Raw genomic sequence first — 18,642 nt, 5'->3', positions numbered from 1 at the left:
CCAGTCTGTCGACATTAGTTGTTAGACGTTAAAGATTCCAATGTTTCCTTCGTGAAGAATAGGCGAGCTATCGCCAGCACGACAGCCAAATTCCAGCTCTAACCTACAGAGAGCATTGCATCAGTAGTACAGCCAATGATTCTACCCCCAGCCTTATGCTGCATACGAAAGAAGAAGAACGGATCCATTGGTCATTGGGGGCACCTTTTTGAGCACCGATTGCTGTTGCTGTTGTTCATTTAAGTTAATCTCTGTGTTGTAAGGTGGTAGTGAGGTCAATCGGCCAAACCACGGTTCAAAGCCCAGGAACATGAAATAGCTATCCAAAAAAACAGCCAATCTAAAGTTGTCCCAACAATTGTCTCTTACCATTTCAAAGCATGTCTGACTTGTTTTCCTTCACACAACCAAAGTATGATTGCTTGGATGTCAAGTAGTTCCACAATCCAATCATATCATTGATAATATCCAGATTTATGGTACGTCAAACAAAAGGTACCAAAAGGTACCTAAAAAGGTAATTGTACGATGTGGCATTTCATGTCGACACACAGCATTTGTGGATAGCAAAGAAAAGAACTGCGTCAAACAAGATGTGGGCCGATCTAGTATACAGTCAAACAAGATAACACAAGGCATGGACATAAAGGAACACACCAATATTTTGAGTGGAGAATAAATAAAGCCACTTCCTACTTACGATTGTCAAGAAAACAATCATCTCAAAAATGAGAGCGATAATAAGGCCGAGTTGTGGGAAAAGCAGGTAAAAACCAACATCGTGTGTTTCCCAAATGTATTCCTGTTGATTAACTTTCGCAACTTTGGTCTGGCATACCAGGACAACTAAAATGGTAGTAAGCTCACGTCGATTAGCAGTTTCATTAACTGGAGTAGAATCAAACTCCTAAAACTGTGGTTGTGGGGTGACGCCAGTAAAGGGCAAGGCGAAAATCCATTGTCCTTCGGATCTAAGATTACGCCAACAATACTATCCACAAACATGTGGATATAAAGATCCCACATGGTATATTTGCAAAAGTAGGGGTTTATGCTCGTACCATGTTCAGATATAGATCTTTCCAATGAAACTGAATAAACAGGATAATTAAGCTTAGTATAATTGGATGCAAATGTTGAAGAAAGCACAGCCACAAAGTATTTTCTTTCAAAACATTTGGATAAGGAAGAACTTCTCATTCGCATAACTAACACTAAAACACATGAACACACAACTTTAAGGTCTTTGCACCAAACGACCAAAAATTGTAGATCAACTCAAATTCGTACAAGGTAAACCAACAAAAACTGAAAACAGAGAAATCAACCTAAATGCAACAATACAGGAACTACACAACGATGCATCTTGCAAATACGTCAGAGTAGAAGAGGGCCAACAAATGTGTCACAAACAAATGTGCCAATTAATTACCAAAGAACACCTGCGAAGACCGAGGCCGATCCTGAAAAAAAAACCTGACCCTAACAAACAAAATCAGCCATAAACCAACTCACCATTACCAGTATTCCAATAAAGCTGCGGAATAATAAACGGACTACAAGAGGAAATCAACAAACAAATCATCAAACCAAGGAAATTTCTCAATATCCACGAAATGTTCTACAAAACAAATGCATCCTGAGAACGTACCTGCCAGGACGAAGAGGAGGTAGCGGCCTGGTGGAACTCATCCTAGTGCACAGAATGACAACTATAGGATTTGGTGAATACGTGAAAAGTTCAACAGACTACAGAATCCAATCTGTGCCCAAACATGAAGACGGCAAGCCAGAAAAAGGTATCCCTAACCCGCTTTGCAAAAAAGTTCCAAAGACAGGTGTGAATGGAAGATGTCACAAATGAAACCAAAACGGCAACAAATACAGCCCAAATGATAGCAAAAAAGAAAAAAGAAAAAAAATGTTACGAAATACCAATAACTAGAAGGGCACTTCGAAGAGCACGTACCTCCGCCAGGCTGATTAGTTTACGTTTTGTATCCCACTGATAGGCGGGATCTGGATTTGGACCCGAATTAAACTGTAATTGGCTTCTTTTCATCACTGAACCAACTCAACCACCGAGTTTTGTCTGAATCAATGCATAACTTTTTGAGATTGTGCTATATATCATTTTAGCCATATCAGTCAATAGTGAATAATGACTAAAAAAATTATTGGTTCCAATTCCGAATTCAGGTATTCACCAAAATTAAATAAAACCGTCCTTGTCACACACCCAACCTACCCAGCAAGTTTTGTCCGAATCCGTTAACAAGGTTTTGAGATATCGTGCTGTTTATCGTTTGGCCCTGTCTCTCAATGGTGAAGAATCACTGTTAAAATTCTAGTAGCCGGATCCGGATCCGGCTACTAGAATTCGGATCCGGATCCGGATCTTCACCAAAATCTAATGAGTTGTCACACACACCCAACCTTGTCACACACCCAACCTGTCCACCACATTTCATCCGAATCCATCTCCAACTATTTTGAGATATCCTGCACACAAACAAACAAACAAGAAGAAGATGTCATGCAGAGCATGATACTTGCAAAAGCCATAAAACAAATTTGATCTCAACAAAAATTGGTGGTTAAATTCAATGACCAAATATGCAACTCCTGTTTAAATTTCAAGTGAATCAGATGAAAATTGACAATTTTAGAAATTCGGCCTATGTTGACCTCAAAAATAATTGGTGGTTGAATTCAGTGACACGATATGCAAATCCTCTTCAAATTTCAAGTCAATCGGATGAAAATTGAGGATTTTAGAAATTTCACATAAGTTGTTGACCTTTGGTGTAGGTCGACTTCAAAAATAATTGGCTAGTTGAATTCAGTGACCTTAAATATAAAACCTCTTCAAATTTCTTGACAATCAGATGAAAATATAGGATTTTGGAAATTTGGCAATTTTGTTGACCTTTGGCCAATGTTGACCTTTTGACCTTTTAACCTCAATAGGCTTCATTTATATGTCAAACTCTACCATGTGGTGAGGTTTCGTGGAGATTTGTTTAAAATTGTGGCCTGTAGGCGATTGACAGAAAGACAGACAGACAGACAGACAGAATAACAAAATTGACTGACCAATATACTTGAAAAATCTTCGATTTTGCAAGTGACAAACAGGGGTGAAAACATAACCTCCTTCACCTTCGGTGGGCAGAGATAAATATACACCAACAACTGGGAGAACGATAAAAGAGCAGGGACATGTAAAAAAAACAAAAAAAACTTATATCGACCTACAAGGTCTTCATCTGCAGTTTGATGGAGTACTGCTCTCCCCTCTGAGCTGACTTCCCTGCCTCACACCTTGCTCAGCTTAGCGCCGTGGAAACCAAAGCCTTCGTGGTCATTGGAATCTCCCGTGACGAATCTGAGCCGATGGGCCTAACACTTTTACATAGCAGACAAGTCGGTGAGCTCTCCGTCTTCCACCGCCTCCTTTGTGGTCTTGCACACTCAGCTCTTTCCGTACTTTGTGCATCCCTCCCACCGCTCCCCCCCCCCCACCACCCCACATCCATGTAGGGTGCCACACAGTACACAATCAATAGCCTTCTAATGAAACTCCCAAAATCCAAAATCACTGATCATCATTCGTTCCTCTTTTTCCCCACCTGTGGACCCAACTTGCACATCCTCTTTCATCTCCTTCTTCCCAACAGGTCTTCAAGGCAGCTGCTCACCACCATAATCAGATTATCCCCAATCCAAGATCATGATCTTTTCCATCCTCGTTAATCTCCTCCCAACCCACCCCAAGCCCACCTCTTTCCAAATTTCCAGTATTTCCTTTCTGAGAGTTTCCTTCTGTATCCATCTTATCCACCCCATGCACACTTTCCTGCCCCCCATACCTCCCCACACCCATTGTTTGTCCAAGTCTCCCTCTCTTTTGTCCCTCATCCCTGCTGTTGGTGTCTCCCCCCCCCCCCTTCACTACTGTTCCTTTTTTTCTGTTATATCCTGATCTTTCAGACTTTCTCCGAGTCTCGACTTTGTACACAAAAAACCAAAGATAACTTTTGCAATCATAACTTTGAAAAGTTTCACAATCGTAAGTTAGAGAAGTTTCATCATGATAACTCTGAGAACTTTTACAATCGTAAATCGGAGAAGATTTACAATCATAACTGAGGAAATCCAGTCCCAAAGTGGCCTTGGCCTCAGGTGTTTTCTTTGCAAGCTCGCAATGTCGTTCTGGCCCAAAATGCCAGCTGTAAGGGAGCGGCCCAGAGTAGTGGCCTCCCCCTTCCATCCGAGGATTGTTCTACAGCAAAGGCAACATCCACCCACCCTCGACAGGTTTGCAGCACAAATGGATGTTGGCATTCATCCAACCCCAATGATCATTGTAGCCTGTATTTTTCCCCCTATTTTATATCCATACGTCATACGTGCGGACAAGGACATTATGAAAAATCATTGCACTTTTACATCGATTACCGAGATATTGAGAGACAATGGTCACATAAATACAGCATTTGGGATTTGAACCCGAGATCCAAGAATCGTGAGCTAACTGACAAGGAGAAGTTAGATCGGCAAGCAAGGAAGATGGCAAAGACCAGATTTTAAAACTGGCCTCCAAAACCAGCACATACTGGGAATACCTTCCTGTGCCAAGGCTTACATTGGCATTTGAAAACTTTTCAAAGGCTACAATGAATTTTTAAGGAGTTCAATTGAATGTTGCTCTCCTGTATTGCCTGGGAATTCCATATCCCACTTTCTACTAATGAACACTGTGCAAGCACAAGCTATAGTCATTGGCATTGGTCCTCAGAAAGTCAAGGCATAGCACTTACTTAATCCTGCCATGTGAATGGATAATCCACTCATTATGCTAATTAAATGTTTGGGTGGAAGAAGGCATTTATCATTGCCCACCTTGTTCTTTTTTATTGATGCCTCCGCTGACGAAGTCGCCGGAGGCATTATGTTTTCGGGTTGTCCGCCCGTACATCCATGCAAATTTTTTTTCTGTTTTCTCTGAAACCGCTTATCCGATTGACACGAAATTTTCAACATAAGTGCGAATACTCATGTAGAATGTTTTGATGACAATGACGTCATAGGTCACATGGTGTGGAAACCATGTTGGAAAAAAGGAAAAAAAACTTTGGATCTCTGCATCTCCAAAACCACTCCATGGAAAAAAATCGAAACATGGCACGTGCCAAGTACTCCTCATAGGAAACGAGTGTGACTTTTTGATGACGTCATAGGTGGCTTCGTTATGACATCATAATTGCATACGTCGAACACTTACTTTATCCGATCAGTATGAAAAATTTTGAGGTTCATCTCAGGCTAAATTGCATGGGGGGGGGGGGGAATAAATTGATGACATCATCGGTCACGTGGTTCGTGACCTTCAAAACATGAATGCCTTCAAAAATCTTCCCCGAAATGGCTGAACAGATCGAGGCAAAACTTTACATGTATGATCGCCTATCCATGAGGAACAAAATGTTGTCCAACTATGATGTCATAGGTTTCATGGTTCAGCAGGTATGAAATTTTTGAAGAATAAACCTTTAAAAATCCTCTGCAGAACAACTTGACAGATTGTGGGGAAACTTCACCCCCATGTTCCACAAGCCTTTGGGATACCAGGGTGTTCATGAATAATTAATAGGTCACTTGGTCTGGCAACCATATTCGATTGAACTAAAATATTTTAAAAACTATTTTATTTCTCTTAAACCACTTCATCAATTGACCTGAAACTTCACAATTATGATCTAGTGGTCATGGGGAATACAAGTTTTAAATTTCAACCTGATCAGACGCATGTCCATCAGCCAGAATTATTTAATACTTTGAATCTGGGTTCAGAGATTTAAATCAATCTTGGTAGGAGAGGAGATTGGGACCATACTCTGTGCAGAGCGTTGGTGCTGCCTAAGCAGTCTCCTTGGCTATTAGACACAATCCTGGACAGGTCGCCACTCCGATACAGTATACCAGCAAGCTGGCACACCATTTTGCCGACTTCAGAAGGATGATAGGCCGAGTTAACCCACCTGGTATTAATTCAACAGCTGAGCGGGATTTGAACCCAGGACCCTGGGATCCAAAGCCTGCCACCCTAACCATTAAGCCAACACCAGGCATAAACTTGGTACAAGTATGTATAATGATGTTGGCGGAGGAATATCTGGTGATGTTGTGACGTCGAAGAGTGCCCTTCTAGTTTTTCTATCATCCCTTCTGACTTTACAAGTACGATTGCTCTTTCTTTCTTTCGTTCAGCTTGTTTCTCGAGCTTTGCTTCATTTTCATTGCCAACAAACATTTTTGTGATTGGACCTCCTTTTATTCAAGGTGCTTTAAAAGCTGCAAAGAACATGTTTTCTTAAGCTTTGATAGGTGGCTTTGCTATGGCATCATGGAGACTGAAAAAGCAAAACAGTGCTGTTCAAGACAGTTGCTAATGGACTCCTTTGTAAAGTCAGTGATAATGGTCTCCTGACTTTATGACAATCTCATTTGGATTTTAACCCTCTGGCCTTCATTTATCAGCTCCTTTGCAGTTGTACCAAGTCATAAGCAACCAACCAGTGATGTGTGCCTTGTTAATTTCCCCAAAATACAAGCTCAGTGATGAGCGTCACTTCTTTGTCGCTTTTTCCTCCTCTTGGTGAGATTTCCTCCCTGTGTACTGTACTTTTAATCTCACCCTTCCCTGCAGTGTTTCAAGGTAATGCTCATCACCATCTCAAGTATCCCATGCCTATAATTTCCCTATCCCTGTTTCCCTGTCACCGACCGAACATTCCTCACTACTCCAATGCGATCACATAAATTTTTTTGTGGTTTCCACCCTCTGGTCGTTTCATGATCCTGTGGAGATTTCTGAAACAAATAAGTGTCAACTGTCCATTTCCATTTTTTTAAAGGTTGTATTATCTGCCTTTCACTCAGACTTGGTAAAGTTCCAAAACAGTACTTTGACAACGCTACTTTCCAATATCGTGATAATATAAATGTGGATGGATAAAAGTGGTAACGCCTATTGTGTACAGTATTTGTGTTCATGGAAATACTACCACGTCTGCGTACATATTTTGAAAATGCGTGTGCGTGAACCAATTTATAATCGATATAGAGTAGGATGCCACCAGTCTCACAGGTCCCATTTCCCCTCGTGCCCACCTCCTGTTTGTTCTCATAGTAGTTAGTAAAACGTAGCTATCCATTAAGCATCAGCCCTGGGAGAATGCATGGTAAGACTGTATAAGCAGAATGCTTGTTTGGCTGGACAGGCCACGTTTTGGCCCCTCTCTTTAAGAGTTGAAAGTCGGCAGTAAGAGCCAGGAGATTAGTGGAGTTTGAACCAGTTCAAGTTTGGAAGGAGTTCTGGCTAAACCAGTTGGGTGTTGAGTTAAGTAGAACGTAGAAAAAGAGCCAAGGCACTGAACTGCAGTGCGAGAGCAGCGGAGCTGAGCTGCAGTCCACTCCGTTAGCCGGGAGGGGTCTCGGCCAGAATGACACCAACCTTGTGGAGCGATGCTCTCTAGAACTCTTCAGGTTCAACCAAACAATGCGCAAGTTCCCCAGCCTGGGTGTGCATGAAGTTTTTTTTCTCCACAAACAGGGTGGGGTAATTAATTTATTCTCTCACTGTGATTTGATTTATCATCTTCATTTTCCTCCAATATATTCCCCAGTTGTATCAAGATATGTGGCAATACTGTGGACAACAACTTATTCAGCGTTTGTGATTTTATCTCTGTCCTTCGTTGAGGTTCTGATGGTTAAGTACCTCGTATCTGAGTTTTCAAATCTTATTATGTACAGTAAGGTCTTGATATATGCGGGGGATGTGTTCCTGAAATTGGCCACATTTATTAAAACCGCAAATATTGAATACTTATAAACCGCAGATCGACATGAACCGCATAAATGAATTTTTTCTGCATATGTCGAATTTTCGTGGAAATGTGTTAACCACATAACTATGAATCCGCAAATAATGAACACCCACATGGAGGCCTTGTTGTATCATTAATACGACTAAAATTATTTTACAAGACAGTTCAGAGAACACCTTACCCCACGGTCTTGAGAAAAAAAAGACATGGGCAGGGTCTGCGAGCAGCAACTTTTGATTGGTCGACATGATGTAAAATGTCGTGATACGTTGTCCAAGTTCTGCTAAACGGAAGGGTTTTGAAAGTGCCAAGAAGGCAATTTGTGTTCTACGGTGTTCAAGTGTATAAATCAAATCAAAGATTTTACATGTTGTAGGAAAAAAAAAATCGAAAGTTTCCTGCCGTTGATGCAGCATCTTTTACACCACCTTATTTAACATGTTACATTAGTTATTTGTGCCTGTTGTACGTGTCCTTTATGACATCACTAAAAACAGCACATTTCCTGTTTGGAATAATTTAAAATTTTGTTTGACTGCCAGGCAGGCAGAGTAAAAACAAGGACAAATGTGTCTAAGAGCCGCGTCCTAAAGGTTTTGTCTTCACCAGAAGAAGAAGAACAAGAAGAGGAAGAAGAAGAAGAAAAAAAACAAACAAACAAAAAAAAACAACAACAACTTCCGATATTTCGTCACGTACCTTGATTAAGCCAATAGCGAGACCCGTCATAGTGTATTTACGAAATATAGTGTATTTACGAAATAAATCGTGTATTTACGAAATTACACGACGTTAAATGGAATAATCCTTAAATAGTAACGCGAACTTTTCGAAACTTTAAAGCAAATGTCCGAATATATTTAAAAGTTCATGATAGATGCTCTCAAAAGGCACCGTCTATGTGAGGATGTGTATAGGTGTTTAGTATTTAAGGACATCCGGATCCTGTATATAAAAGAGCCGAGTAGTAAAGGTTTTGGAAGGAGAAGGAGAAGGAGAAGGAGAAGGAGAAGGAGAAGGAGAAGGAGAAGGAGAAGGAGAAGGAGAAGGAGCAGGAGCAGGAGCAGAAGCAGAAGCACAACACCGAGCTCTCTTAGAGCCGTGTCTCGCTGATCTCACTCCTCTCTGCACGCATGCGCCATTGGGACGAATTCAGGCCAAAGCACTGCTAAACTAAAGGTTTGTTTTGCAATTCACGTTCTGATTTGTGTTCAAAATATAAAACATTAAATTGAAATGAAGTTCTTTCTCGATCATAAATTGATGTTTGTGGAGACAGACAGACAGATAGATAAAGGGAATCAGTTGCTTAACCTGCTTTTCGCTTCGTCGGTGCAGGTTGATAAACTGTTTGAGCCAAATTATAAGCTGACCTTCTTTCCCTGTAGCCTTGGCAGGAAAGACAGCTGAAAAAAGCACCGTTGGTTTGCTCAATCGCAAACTCAACTTGAATCAAACAGGCTACATGGGTTTTTTGTGTTTTTTTTTGGAGTGAGATGTAAGGGGAGGACCCAGTAGGTGTACAGACCAACCCACCAAGGTACATTAGAATTGAGACGGTAGAGTTGTCAGAGTCAGTGCGGTTGTCTGATTAGAACAGCTGTGGTCTGCTTTCAAAGTGTTGTAGAACGGTTAACATACTGTGAGTTAATCTTGAAACAACTTCCTCCCGCTGCAAACAAAATCAAGAAAAACAACTTTTTCTCAAAGAAGATGTGAATAACTCACCACAACAATACAAGGGCCAAATTTCTTCTCAGCCCCGACAAGGAGGAAACCGGAAACCGACCGGTAGGCCAATGTTGGCAGACTGGGAACATTGAAAACTGGCAATAAAGTAATAATGGCAATAAAGTGTTGTTCCAAACTGGCAAAAAAGGTGCAAACAGAGTCATCACCAAAAGATGAGATACTAATGAAGCTTCCACAAGTGAGAGACATGATTGGCATTGATGCTGTAACCAACAATAACAACTGCAAAGAATGGCATTATAAAGGCATTCGCCTTCCAATTAAAATAAGACTTTCAACATGAACGGCAACACCGATGTATGCTACTCTCCTTTTTGCACCATCACAGCTACCAAGAACACGGTCATTCCAACACCAAGCAACACCTATTCAACAAAACACATTAAACACTGTGTTTCTCCCTCTGTCTCGTCATGACCTCTATCCCTTTATATCCCTATCTATAAGGCCATGGTGACTCAAACAATTTCTTACAACAAACACACACCCACAAGAAAGTTTCCACCTCCACCCTTCCCTTTTCCATTATGTTCAACACCACCTACCGCAATTATGTCTTCCAACTGCAGATATGCAAAAATTGGAATCTTGCAATTGAAGGATGGCAATTTTGGAAGATAAGCTAAATCCTGCAAATTCTTCATGACGAACACTGGATTTGGTTTATGCTACAACAGCTTTGACCTCGTCTTGATCAAAATAGTTGTCTATTTGATTATATCATCTCCCATCCACAAACATTCCGTGCATCTGCCTTCCCCCGTGACATCATTAGTCAACTGTTCTGCTATACCACTCTCAAAGTACAAGCACGTTACAAGTTATACTCATGCTGCATCAAAAGAGGCTTAGGCTCGATTAATTCATTCAGTTCATATACAGGCTGGTTGCATCATTGCTGTGAGCATGGCTGTGTCGCTGATGCAGTTCCCCCAGTAGGTTAGAGTAGGAATTTGCAATTTGTTTCTGGGTGCAGGCGATAGCTCGCTGACACTTCGCGAAGGACACCGTGGGATCTATAACGTGCACCAACTAATGTTGGCAGAGGGGACGTCCTGTTTAACGTTCAACCGAGGGACAGCGCACATTGATGAATCACCCTGCCTGTGAAACACCGGGATGACAGTTTATCACTGGGCCGAGATTCAAACCCAGGCTAGACGGCTCAGAAGAGAGCGTGCGCACTTCTAGGCCATCCTGCCAGCATATAGGCAATTAAAGATTGAAAACGGAAAATGAACTCACGATCACAGCTCAAATTAGTCGCTGCTGTTGACAAGCTATGAAGTGGTATTAAAGAAACTTATTCTGCGAAGCAATGGATAAGGGAAACACTCAATGTCCAGTCTGAAGGGGATAACGGCAGTTGCTGTGCTGCCCGAAGGATTGTTTGGAGGAAGGAGAGGAGAGCAGGGAAGAGGGGCGTACAGGGATATGATGCCAAAATGACTGTGTCATCACATATAATAAGTGATGCTTTTTAGCGGCTGTGTGACATCAGCACTTTTCTTTTCACCTCACTATTGCAATCAAGTGTGTTGCCGGAACATCGATCGATAAACCACATCGATAATCATAAGGCATACGGTTTTATGCAACACATTTCAAGTGCATGATATGCAGGTTCAACTTACCACTTTGTGAAACGGCCGTCGGTGTGGATTTGAAGATGAGGCGTTTCAATTTCTGGGCCCGAGATACTCGAGTCAACAAATGTAGAGGGAGCTACACGGCACATTGTAGTAATACTGTGTTAGTCATACTCAATATCATCAGTTATCACATCATCTGACACTACCATGGTATAAATATGACTGTGCACTTACAATAGCTATCAACTTGCTTCACAGTGAACTTCACAAAATTATTCACCCCCTCCCAATAATGCCACATTTCGATGAATTATGAATTATGCAGAAACAATTTTTACAAATGAACTTTTCTATTCACAACTGAAGAGATCAAACTAAACACTGTTGTAGTTAAAGGAGGTTATCTCTCAGGAATACCTGTAAAAATAACATGTACAAATCAAAATTCACTGGTTGTAAAAGTATTCATCTCCTGAAGGGGCTGTCACACCTTGACGCTTTAGCCAGCATATGGCAAGGTCTCAAAATGTTTGTAAAACGATGGCGTACGCTGAACTATTGATGTTTTTTTAAGTTTTGGGCGTACAATAACGTGTTGGACGTATGCATAACGTATTAGTAACGTACACAGAACGTTTTAATCACATATAGATAACTTATACCAACGAATGCTGAGCGTGTTGTCGGCGTTCACAACCTATACCCAACGATAGTCTAACTTGTGCATAGCGCGCGGCAGCGTATCGCCGACGATCACGTGGCGTAGGCTATTCAAAGGCTGCGGCTCGACGATTCAAATCATAACCGCACTAGACATCGAAGTGTGAAGCCGCTGTCACACCTTGAGGTTTTAGCCAGCATATGCCGACGTATGAAAAATTTGCCGAACCAAACTGGCACACGTCCAATACGTTATGGGTAAGTTTTGTATGCGTTAAGAGTACGCTGGCATACGTCGTAGTTTTCTGGCAAACGTCGTCATACGCCGAGTACGACGAGAAATTTTCAGCATATTGAAAATTTATCGACGTACTCGACGTACTACACACGTTGCGCATACGCTGGCATAAGTTGTAGGCACGCTACGCGATCGCTGACACACGTCGACACACATTACTTGTACGTTACTCATTAGGCTAAACACGTCGAGGTAATGGTTAGCGTCAGTGTTCCAGACTCCCTGGTTTATTTTTTTTTTGCTTCGGTATGACGGTGATGTTGACACTTCGATTTCTAGTGCGGTTATGATTTAAATCGTTGAGCAGCAGCCTATTAATTACATTATATTATAACCGCACTAGAAATCGAAGCGTCAACATCACCGTCATACCGAAGAAAAAAAAATAACAAAAAACCAGGGAGTCTGGAACACTGATGCTAACCATTACCTCGACGTGTTTCGACTTATGAGTAACTTACAAGTAATGTGTGTGGACGTGTGTCAACGATCGCGTAACGTGCCGACAACACGTTACTCATAGGTTAGAAATAAGTTTCGGGTACGCTAAACATTACCTCGACGTGTTTCGACTTATGAGTAACTTACAAGTAACGTGTGTCGATGCGTGTCAACGATCGTGTAACGTGCCTACAACTTATGGCCAGCGTTATGCGGAATGTGTGAGTCATACGCTGGCATACGTCGGAAGATTTCAAGCATGGAAAATTTGTCCAACACCTCGGCGTACTACGACGTATGCCAGCGTACAAAGACGTATGCCAGTGTACTACAAAAAAAGCCAGCGTACTACGACGAATGCCAGCGTGCTCTTAACGTATACAAACTTACCCATAACGTATTCGACGTGTGCCAGCATTTTGGCCAAATTTTGCATACGTCAGGCATACGCTGGCTAAATCTTCAAGGTGTGACAGGACCTTTAGCTCAGTACTTGGTGGAAGCAGCTTTTACAGCAACGACTGTTATGAGTTTTTGTGGGTCGGTCTCTACCAGCTTCGCACGGTGCGATGGTGAAATCTTTGCCCATTCTTCATGTGAAAATTGCTCTAGTTCAGCCAAGTTTGATGGGGATCGTCGATGGACTGCATGCAATCTTCAAGTCTCACCATAAATGTTCAATTGGGTTCAAGTTTGGACTGACTAGGCCACTCAAGAACATTTATTCTATTCTTATTCGAACACTCCAGTGTGGGTTTAACTTTGTGCTTCGGATCTCTGTCCTGCTGAAATGTGAATCTTCTACCCAGTTTCAGATTCATGGCTGACTCGAGCAGGTTTTCATCAAGGATTCTCCTGTACTTTGCACCGTCCATTGTCCCTTCTATCCTGACAAGCTTGCCAGTCCCTGCTGATGAAAAGCAGCTTCATAACATGATGCTGCCACCACCATATACTTGACAGTGGGGATGGTGTTGACTGGGTGATGTGCAATGTTAGGTTTGTGCCAGACGTTAAGGCTTTGCATTTCGACCAAAAAGTTCAATTTTTGTCTCGTATTACCACAAAGGTTTTCTCCACATGCCTGCGGTATCATTCAGATACTTTTTTTACAAACTCCATACGAGCTTTTAGATGTGTCTTTTTCAGTAATGGCTTCTTTCTTGCAACCTGCCCTTGGAGGCCAGCTTTGTGAAAGGAACAGAAGATTGTTGTTTGATGAACACTGATCCCATCTCGGACATAAAGCTTACAGATCTTTCAAAGTCATTGGTGGATTTACAGTGACATCCCGAACCAGTTTCCTGTTTGCCCGGCTGCTGAGTTTGGATAGGAGTCCTGATCTGGGTCGAGTCTGGGTGGTATGATACATCTTCCACTTACTCATGATGGATTTCACCGTACTCAAAGGGATGATGAGTGACTTTGAAATCTTCTTTTAACCCTCTCCTGAACGGTGCTTCTCCACCACTTTATGTCTGGCTTATTTGGAAAGACCCTTTGTCTTGATGGTTGACCAAGTGAGTTTAATCTTAAAACACCTTAGATAAGCGAGGGAGGTTAATGTTCAAATTAAACCACCGATTACACGTATTTTATAACCCTTCAAACAAATAATTTACTCCTGAAGTAATTTAGGGTTAATTAGGCAAAGGGTTTGAATACTTATGGAACTGAGAATCATCTGATTTTCTCTGTTAATATGAAACTTCTTGACGTTTTATCTGCATTTTAAACTTTATCACTTTGGAGTAATTTGTGAAGACTACATATCAAGTTTGATTTGAAAGCATCATGAAATGAGTGCAAGTGGCATCAAAATGTGAAAACTTTTGAGGGGGAATTATACTTTTGCAGGGCACTGTATATACACATGGGAAGTAGGTGGGGGTGGGAGCTAAATTAAAGAGGAGATGGTGGGAAAGAATGGAGTCAAGAAAGAGGAGAAAGGTGGGAAAGCCGACACGTTGACAGTGCCAAGTCATGCAGAAACCCTCCTTTAGGAAGCGTTTTCCTGTGAAACGTCACACCGGGAAGTATGGAGAGAGGACGATACGAAAAATGATGAAGGTTGGAGGAATTTGCAATTCATTGAAGGTGCTGGTAATAACTCGCCTCCTCTATGTTAAAGACGACGCGGGATCTTTTACATCCACCGGCGACGAGCGCTGACAGACAGTGCCATCCAGCTTAAAGGCGCACACAAACTGATGCCTCACCCGACATGCGAAACACCAGGGTGGCAGTTTATAGCCGAGCCGAGATTCGAACGCAGAATAGACTGCTCAAAGGTTTGATGCTGATGCCAGATTGAAATCCATTCGGAGTGTTGAATTGTCCATTGCCTACTGATGTGTTTGTCCTTCATGTAGGAGGAGCAACGGTTTGTCCACTGTACGTGATATGTCAAAGCGTTCCGTTTTACTGGATTTAAATATTATATAAATGACAAGAGTGAGAATCACAATCGATTCCTCACATCACCTTCTTCTCATCGTCGTCAATGATTACAGTTAACGGTTTCATCAACCTGACAGCTGAGGGTGGTCTCTTTTATTCATGAGCCACAATAATCAGTCAAAACGTGTGAGCCTGGTGCTGGCTCAGAGGTTAGGGTGGTGGCTTGGGATCCTAGGGTCCTGAGTCAGTGGTTAGGGTGGCGGCTTGGGATCCTAGGGTCCTGAGTCAGTGGTTAGGGTGGCGGCTTGGGATCCTAGGGTCCTGAGTCAGTGGTTAGGGTGGCGGCTTGGGATCCTAGGGTCCTGAGTCAGTGGTTAGGGTGGCGGCTTGGGATCCTAGGGTCCTGAGTCAGTGGTTAGGGTGGTGGCTTGGGATCCTAGGGTCCTGAGTCAGTGGTTAGGGTGGCGGCTTGGGATCCTAGGGTCCTGAGTCAGTGGTTAGGGTGGCGGCTTGGGATCCTAGGGTTCTGAGTCAGTGGTTAGGGTGGCGGCTTGGGATCCTAGGGTCCTGAGTCAGTGGTTAGGGTGGCGGCTTGGGATCCTAGGGTCCTGAGTCAGTGGTTACGGTGGCGGCTTGGGATCATAGGGTCCTGAGTCAGTGGTTAGGGTGGCGGCTTGGGATCCTAGGGTCCTAAGTCAGTGGTTAGGGTGACGGCTTGGGATCCCAGAGTTTTGAGTCAGTGGTTAGGGTGGTGGCTTGGGATCCTAGGGTCCTGAGTCAGTGGTTAGGGTGGCGGCTTGGGATCCTAGGGTCCTGAGTCAGTGGTTAGGGTGGCGGCTTGGGATCCTAGGGTTCTGAGTCAGTGGTTAGGGTGGCGGCTTGGGATCCTAGGGTCCTGAGTCAGTGGTTAGGGTGGCGGCTTGGGATCCTAGGGTCCTGAGTCAGTGGTTACGGTGGCGGCTTGGGATCATAGGGTCCTGAGTCAGTGGTTAGGGTGGCGGCTTGGGATCCTAGGGTCCTAAGTCAGTGGTTAGGGTGACGGCTTGGGATCCCAGAGTTTTGAGTCAGTGGTTAGGGTGGTGGCTTGGGATCCTAGGGTCCTGAGTCAGTGGTTAGGGTGGCGGCTTGGGATCCTAGGGTCCTGAGTCAGTGGTTAGGGTGGCGGCTTGGGATCCTAGGGTCCTGAGTCAGTGGTTAGGGTGGCGGCTTGGGATCCTAGGGTCCTGAGTCAGTGGTTAGGGTGGCGGCTTGGGATCCTAGGGTCCTGAGTCAGTGGTTAGGGTGGTGGCTTGGGATCCTAGGGTCCTGAGTCAGTGGTTAGGGTGGCGGCTTGGGATCCTAGGGTCCTGAGTCAGTGGTTAGGGTGGCGGCTTGGGATCCTAGGGTTCTGAGTCAGTGGTTAGGGTGGCGGCTTGGGATCCTAGGGTCCTGAGTCAGTGGTTAGGGTGGCGGCTTGGGATCCTAGGGTCCTGAGTCAGTGGTTACGGTGGCGGCTTGGGATCATAGGGTCCTGAGTCAGTGGTTAGGGTGGCGGCTTGGGATCCTAGGGTCCTAAGTCAGTGGTTAGGGTGACGGCTTGGGATCCCAGAGTTTTGAGTCAGTGGTTAGGGTGGTGGCTTGGGATCCTAGGGTCCTGAGTCAGTGGTTAGGGTGGCGGCTTGGGGTCCTAGGCTCCTGATTCAGTGGTTAGGGTGGCGGCTTGGGATCCTCGGGTTCTGAGTCAGTGGTTAGGGTGGCGGCTTGGGATCCTAGGGTCCTGAGTTCAAGCCCCGTCGGCCGCTGAATTAATACACCAGGGGGTTGACTCAGCCCGTCATCCTTCCGAGGTCGGCGAAATGAGTACCAGTTCCAGTGTGTGTACCGGTAGAGGGGCGCTGCATCAGCGACACAGTCGCGCTTTAAGAAGTGATAGCTACCCTGGCACCGAAGCTGCCATACGACCACCAGTCAAAACGTATCGTTTTCCAGTTTGTAAATTCAGTCACTATCATTAGGGCTGGCAGCAGGGTGGCCAACAGGTACGCTCTCACCTGAGTTCGAATCCTGACCCGGCTTTAAACTGTTTCACAGACAGGGCGATTCATCAGTGTGTGTGTGTGTGTGTGTGTGTGTGTGTGTGTGTGTGTGTGTGTGTGTGTGTGTGTGTGTGTGTGTGTGTGTGTGTGTGTGCGCGTGCGCGCCGTCCCTCGGATGGATGTCCCGTCTACCGTCATGAGTCGGTGGACGTTAAACATCCCATTGTGTCCTCAGCAAAGAGGAGGCGACCTATCACCGGCATGCTGAACAAATTACCAATTCCTGCCCTGACTTCAAGTTGGATTGGAGACCCGACCAGGATTGCAACTCCAGCTGGAGACACTGCATCGGCATCACCGACACTCTGTGTGGACGAGAGCATCATGGTTCATGGTCTCATCTGAAGTGGAATAAACATCACCACCACCACCACCACCATCACCATCACCATCACCACCACCCCCCAGACTAGAGAGCCAAGAGACGAGTGCGCGTACCTCCGGAGTGTCGGCCATCCTGCCAGCCGAACTCTATCCATTAATTACCAACGGCGAAAAGATCTCTCAACGAGTGAACAAATAACTCACCGGGTCGGACACAAACACCGGAGGGAGACGAGAGAGAGGGAGGTGTATAAATGAGGGACCAGCTGTCATCGGTGCCTCAAGACCTACAGGCCGGACCTATCGTCCACCGTCCGGGTGGGGACAACACCCGCTCCTCGGACACGATTCCTTCCGTAGCCACAGGTGCAGCTCGTGCGTCGACTGCAGGTGTGTCTCCAGGTGTGACCCCAGCATCCTGGGCCACGTGACCAGGCGTCCGGAGAGAGAGAGAAACCTTCAAGCGCAGGCGGAATCCGTCCCGCGATATCGAGAACCTCTCCTGGTTTGTGCGTCGACAGGACGGGTCACCAGTCTCACCGTGAGCCGCGGACACGTCCCAGACAAGCCAGTGTCCACGGACGAGGACATAAGAGCGCGGGGTCTCGGTGGAGAGAGAGAGAGAGAGAGAACGATCGGACCTGTTTTCCTCACAACGAGAGAAGTGAACGATCCGAGAACTCCGGCCGCCGTTCGTTTCGCTACTACAACCAGAACGCGCACTTCCGCTTCCGGTGTGACGTCAAATGACGCGCTTCCGGTTTACTCGGCGATGGAGGAGGGTTGGGAGAGGGTTACGTTGAAACTCGACAAAAGTATCCTTCGTTCACCTTCCCGTGCCGATGCGGCGTCAGTTTTTCAATGTCGGACCGGCTTGTGTTAATCGGCGGATCGTACACGACGGGATAACATCAACACTGTCACCGCGGAGCAATCTTCATCGTACGTTTGCTTTCGATGAAGGATATCCCTGACGGAGCTCGAGTTCGCCGTGCGACGACACCAACAGTTTCCAACTATTTTACCTCTCACCGTCGGGCTACTTCAACTTAAGAAAATATTTGGGACGGTGTATTAGCAACAGCGAGCTGTTGAAAAGGTAAAAGTATTAGGCCGACACGTTTATAGTGCCAACTCATGCAGAAAACCCTCCTTGAGGAACCGTTTTCCCGTGAAACGTCACACCGGGATGAATATGAACGGTC

The 18,642-nt window shown here is 44.5% G+C and overlaps 1 long non-coding RNA gene across 1 annotated transcript; it reads right to left on the bottom strand.

The window, feature by feature from the left end:
- Nucleotides 1-1,282: 1,282 nt before the first annotated feature.
- Nucleotides 1,283-18,531, bottom strand: LOC147022080 (uncharacterized). The gene is made up of 4 exons (XR_015061057.1): nucleotides 17,642-18,531; nucleotides 11,282-11,372; nucleotides 9,624-9,721; nucleotides 1,283-2,502 (listed from the first exon to the last, which is right to left on the bottom strand). It is a non-coding gene; the product is annotated as an uncharacterized LOC147022080 (long non-coding RNA).
- Nucleotides 18,532-18,642: the final 111 nt, after the last annotated feature.

This window comes from Eptatretus burgeri, chromosome 8, assembly GCF_056783735.1.
Source record: "Eptatretus burgeri isolate ZD-2024b chromosome 8, Ebu_testis_v1, whole genome shotgun sequence".
Taxonomy (NCBI): Eukaryota; Metazoa; Chordata; class Myxini; order Myxiniformes; family Myxinidae; genus Eptatretus; species Eptatretus burgeri.
The sequence above is the reverse complement of the archived record's forward strand: the minus strand, read 5'-3'. Positions and strand labels throughout refer to the sequence as shown.